This window comes from Notechis scutatus, chromosome 1 (genome assembly GCF_049901735.1).
Source record: "Notechis scutatus isolate UNSWTSFEM ecotype Mainland chromosome 1, rNotScu1.2, whole genome shotgun sequence".
Taxonomy (NCBI): Eukaryota; Metazoa; Chordata; class Lepidosauria; order Squamata; family Elapidae; genus Notechis; species Notechis scutatus.
The window spans coordinates 186,762,125-186,768,673 of NC_142009.1; positions in this window are offsets into that span (position 1 = coordinate 186,762,125).

Genomic DNA, 6,549 nt, shown 5'->3' on the forward strand with positions numbered 1-6,549 from the left:
ATTGATATTTTGCAACATAACATACACACAGGCAGATGAACTGAAATCTTACATGGCCTTTATAACAATTATCTCTTATGGATGCAAGCATGATTAAGATTTTCTATCTGCAATTAAGATCATCACACCATTCAGGGTCACGTGATCGCAACTAAGGCTTTTGGCAACTGGTTTGCATTTACAACTGGCTGCAACATCCTGAGGTTACATGATCAGGATTTGCTTTCCTTTTTTCTGACTTCCAGCAAAAGATACCCATTGGGGAAACTGGATTTGCTTAATGGTTGCATGATTCGCTTAACAACCATTTGATTCACTTAATGATTGATTTGTTTAGCTTTATAACATTAAACTTGTTACAAAATCAGGTCCAATTTGACTTATGATTTAGAATGGAAATTGTGGCCATAAATTGAAGACTACTTGTATAGTGATGAAATAGCATGAAGTAGAATAAAGTAGCACAACCGACATCCCTGAGCTTTCTGTTTCTTGACCTGGCTTACCTAATACAAAATAGAAATCAGTCTTGAAAGCCTACCCACATTTTCTCTGTCCCAACTCATACTAAGCAAAATCAAGGTGTTGTGTTTGCTATGATCTCTGGTTGGTGTCATGTTTCTCTAATTCCCTCCTTAACAGTCATTTTATACCTTCCCCAAGATGCTCTCTAAATTCTTCTATAATTTCTCAGCTACCCAAGGAGCTGCAGAGGCCATGCTTTAGAAACTTTATCTAGTGTTCTAGTCACTTCCATGCTTCAGAGATTGACTAGGTATGAGATACAGCTGTGTTTGTCCAAACACCCTCCAAATGCCCTATGCAAATCCTCTGGTTTCTTAGTTGCCATGCCAAACTCATCTAAAATAGGGGTTTCCAAGTCTTCAGCTTATCAACCCTTTCACGAAATTTCAGATTGTTCATCGGTACACACACCCCCAAACATTGATTACATGAAAAATAATTTAATAAATGTTAACTAATAGTATTATGAATAATTACAACAACAATAATGGATACTCCCATTGATCCTTGGGGGTTGATGATCTTGACCACTGATCTAAAAACAGGAAAACATTTAGACTAGAGGCACTATGATTCTTTAGAGAAATGTGGAAATAATCTTGATGAATGCATGTAGGAGCCACTAAGGGAAGAAAAATGGCAGCCCAAGAAAGGGGAAAGCATGAGAAAGACATTCCAAATAATCCAGCTTGAGTTTTGTTTGGATTAAGAAGAGTTGAAGGAAATGTTGGCAGGTTTTCAAGATTCTTTTATTATGCCTATTGTACCACAATAAATTAAACTATACATTACCATAATAAATTAACATTTTTGATAACTTTATGGTATGTCTCTCTCTCTGTCCTGACCTGGACTTTCTCAAAGGGCTGACAAATTTCCATTTTGTCTGATCATGCATAATGATCAGATAATGTCATGCATTTTGAGATCATGTCTCACCTCTGGTGTGAAGACTAGTCAAGTTTCTGAATATCTGTGTCACACTTTTGTATAGTTTTGGAAGACAGACAAAAGATTTAACTCTGAGTCCAGTTTATTACAAGTACAGCTCATCCTGTCATAGACCCAATCCCCCTGTTCTTTCATTACAAAATAGGAGGTTCCTGAACTCTAGCTGCATTTCTAATGAGATTCTGATATTTTTCTTGGGTCCACCAGCTGTTTAATTTTGAAAAATTATTACACAGGATTGCCAGCTGATAACAATTGCTAGCAGACTCTTTCCAAACTAAAGTCTTCAAAATTAAGATCTAATCTTGGACCTAATTAATCTACAACTAGACTTTTTTTAGACTGCCATCTTAAAAAAATAGGTAAGGGAAAGAAGAATTAATGTATTTTCTCATTATTAAAGCTTTTTTGACTGGTTATTTGGAGGTTAGAGCTTTTGGTGAACTAACCAGAGTAATATAACAATTATAATTTGGGAAAATCGACTCATGAAAATTATTATTTAATCCCCGTGGGCAGTGTTTTTCAAAGTGTGGACTGAAGACCCTAGGAGTCCCCCAAGATCCTCTCAGGAGTCTGCAAAATCAAAATTATTTGTCAGCGTATGTTGAAAAATAATATAATATTAAAATCCCATTAAACAATGGTGAGAAGTGGTAGCATCACTAAGTGCATTAACTTTACTTTGTTTTGGTCACCATAATATAAAAAAGATGTTGAGACTCTAGAAATAGTCCAGAAAAGAGCAACAAAGATGATTAGGGGACTGGAGGCTAAAACATACGAAGAACAATTATAGGAATTTGATATGTCTAGAAAAGAAGGACTAGGGGTGACATGATAGTGGTGTTCCAATATCTCAGGGGCTTCCACAAAGAAGAGGGAGTCAAGCTATTCTCCAAAGCATCTAAAGGTGGAACAAGAAACAATGGATGGAAACTAATAAAGGAGACAGCCCACCTAGAAATGAAAGAAATCAAATTCTAGCACAGTATTGGAAAAGATTAAAGGCCCCAATGGTGTATTGATTAGAATGTAATATAGCAGGCAAAGTCTGTTCACAGTCTGGAGTTCCATCCTGATGGGCTCAAAGTTGACTCAGCTTTCCATCCTTCTGAGGTCAGTAAACTGTGGACTCAGATTGTTGGAAGCAATATGCTGACACTGTAAACCATTCAGAGAGTGCTGTAAAGCACAGTAGAATGGTATATAAGTCAGTGCTATTGCTATTGAAGATCACGAATATAAAAGTAAAAGGAAGAAATATAAATATGGTTTATTTGATCAAAGTTAAATAGATATGTTCTTATCTTTGATCATCCTTAATGTCGTTTTGCTGACCAGGATTGAACAGCAAGGTTTTAAAGATTTGTTTGTACACAAGTGATGAGATATGGGAAGAAGAGACCGTTTGTTGTATTTTAAGAGAAAGTGACATCAATAAAATTGTTAATTCTTATTGTGATGAATGATGTAATCATTTATTTATATATTCCTTTTCCTTTCCTTTACTATATTCTTATTTTTCTCATCTATTTTTCTTGCTGTTTTTCTTCCTTTCCGCATTTTCTATTTTTCTTTCTATTCTTGTTTTTTTGTTTGTATTAGTTATCTTTCTAAGTGTAATGTTTAATAAAATTATTATTTAAGAGCAATAGAAAGAAACCAGAGTGCAAGTAGAAAAACTGCAGGAAGAGAAAGTGCATCTATATATTATTACAAAACAGATTAATCTACTGATAGAAGAGAATATATCAGGGCACTGATATATCAAGTTGGATAATGAAACATCTGCAAGCAAGAAACCACACTCAGATTACATGAAGGACTCCATAGATTAATCTCCCAACAAAAGAAAAATAAATCGGACTTGAATGAAGTCTGGAAAGAGGTTGGAGTCACAATACAATTCAGAATACTACGGAAGCATGTGGACTTAAATAAAGGGAAATGTGAAATAGGTTGATATTAGAAGTGTGTTGTTGGGAATAGGAATGTGCAGATGTCTTTGTATAAGGGTAGTGCTGAGTTGTAGGCTGAAAACTGAGTGTATAGTTTGCAATGAATTGAACAAAGATTGTATGATGCAATGACAAGTATATGTCTAATAATTAACATGTAAGTGGGGTGGGCAATTAATTTTCCCAAGGGGCCACATGTGAAACTAGGTCTGTTGTGTAAGGCCAAACCAATAGGACTGCCATCACTCCCACTTTCTCTGCTGGCCAAATCTCTTCGCTGTCCCCACCCCACCCCACCTCCACTGCCACCCCTGTCCCTACTGCCATGGGCCGGACAAGGACAGGCAAAGAGGTGGATGTGGACTTTGGGCCATAGAATGCCCAAGTCTGATGTAGACCAAGATTATTGTATTTAACAAGGAAAATTGATTGAAAGTTTGTAAATTGTATATTACATCAAAATACTAGAACAAGTAGGTTAATTTATGTACTCTGATAAAACAAGGAGATTACTTTGTGTACTTTGATACTGTGTTTACAAAAATGAGTGATCAGATCTGAAAAAATATGTTGAAGTATTTGGATTATAAGGACATATAGAATTAAAGACTGAATTACTAAACAAATATATGGAATTGCTAAACAAATATATGGAATTGCTAAACAAATGTATGGAATTGCTAAACAAATATATAGTATGAAGATAAAGTGAGTGGATTTAGACAAAGATCAAGCAAACTATAGTTTCATGGGGTTTTATGAGATCATGAAAAAGAGATATACGAGAAATGTAAAGAACAAAACACAGTGTGTGAATTGTGTATGGATGTGGTGGAAAAAGAATGATTTATAAGGATAGGAAGGGATAGGGTTATATAATGAACACCTAACAAAGAAATGGATCTCTCCCTCCCTCCCTCCCTCCCCCTCCCCTGTCCCCTTTTTTGTCCATGTAGAAGGTAGTTAAGATTGATAGGGTCGAACTACCAGTGGGCCACATAGCAGACATACAGACCAACCACAAGTACCTGGCTATCCCACAATCACATGAGAAGGCAAGTACCACTAAAGGATAAGACAGGCTTTGAAGAGCAACTCAATGGGAAGAACAAGATCCGTACCATCAACACTTATGCCCTGCTTGTAATCAAATAACCTGTCAATGTAATGAACGGGTAAAGTGAGGACTCAGAGGCTGTTAATGTGTTAATGTGGTAACCTGGAAACTCCTCACAACTTACTGAGATTTCTATCCCAAGTCCAACACCCAGAGACTGTACAGTGTGTTCCAGGGTTATGTGATCACCTTTTTTGCAACCTTCTGATGGGCAGTCAGTGAGAAAACCAGATTCATTTAACAACTATGTTACTAATTTAACAACTTCAGTGGTTCACTTAACAAATGTGGCAACAAAAGTTGTAAAATGGGGCAAAACTCACTTAACAAATTTATCATTTAGCAACATACATTTGGGGCTTAATTGTGATTGGAAGTTGAGGTCTACAGACACCCACACTCCAACCCACACATTTTGTGTGTGTGTATGTATGTGCATACACACCATGTTTTCCCCAAAATAAGCTCTACCTGAAAATAAAGCATGCACCTAATATAAACCGTACCCAAAATAAGCCCTAGTGAGGATTGTCATCAGCCCTGGGGAGGGGTGACCAGAACCAGAGGCAGTAAGGGCGTGGGGGCCAACAGTGTCTGGCAGCAGCAGCAGCCTGTGCAGCACAGATGCATTGATTACCTATCCAAGCAGCAGGCAGAGACAGAGTTGAGGGGGAGGCAGGTGATCCGGACATGCCACGCGGACTGAGGAAAATCTGAGAGTCAGTTGCCCAGAGGAGGCAGCCAGCTGCAGGAGGCTCATCTTTGTGCTTCCCTTTAAACACCCATAGCAAGTTTCTTTATTCCATACAATGAGAAGGGATTTTCCCTCAAAGATCAGCATCCCTATGGTTTGTTGCCATTCTTGAGGACTAATTAATCTGGCTAAATTCTGATTTTTGAATTCTGATGTACTGTGTAGGAGAGTTTTTAGAAGTTATTTTGGACTGGAGGCCATTACACCCTTCTACTGAAGCACAGATTTATTTGATTTATTATGGTAAGCCTAAAGTGGGTGGAGATGCAACTTCTCTACATAAACTTACACACATAAGGTGTTGAGGCAATCACCTGAATTACAATGGCCTTTTGATTTAAACAAATGGGATTAAGATTGCCTGAGATATTACGTGTCCTTGGGTGTTACCATATGTACTTGCTAGCCTTTTGCAATCTGCATCAGTGTTTTTTCATTAAGCACCATGAGCAACTATTGGATTGGGTCTGTGACAGCTTTTTTTAAGAAGTGAAACTTTTACTTATTCCTAATTATGTAACATTCATGTGTCCAGCATAAACCACACACCCACACACTACCACCCTCCCCCAAGAAATGTGAAATTGGAATATAAGAAACCATACATTGTCACTATGGAAAGGCTATTGTTTTTTGCTTTCTTCAGGCCATTAATAGAAAATGTAAAGTAGTAAGGAAATCCAGTAAGTAGGGGCTGTGGTTAATACCATTTAGATAGAAACATCTGGACAGCTTCATTATCAAAACTGAAGAATAGTTGGAAATCCAGTCATCAGTTTTCTTAAATTGATTTAATTTCCAACTGATTTCAGCATTGGAACCGAGTAACTAAACCGATAAGCTAAAACAAGTAGTAGAAAAACTCATTGTTCCTGAAGTCCTTTGTTCTTCTATTTTCTTTGTTTTGTTTTGTTTGTTCTGTTTTCCATCATAGCATTCTGGACACATTTAATCAGGGTAAATTGAAGTTCAAATTAGTCCTCTTTCTAGTTGTCCTGGTTGCATAATGAACTCGTGTAGAATTGATACTATTTATAGTTAATAAGTTCTCCAAAAAGTCCCAATTAACATTTCAGGAAATAAATCTGTAATCAGCTTTGGGGAGACTTTGCTTTTTTACACTTTTACGCTTTTTATGTTAGGATTGAACCTAGTTTTTCTCAGCTATAGTAATTAGAAAGGCAAAGAGAGGGTTATTTATTTATAAGATTTTTATCCTGCTTTTATTACTTTAATAGTAA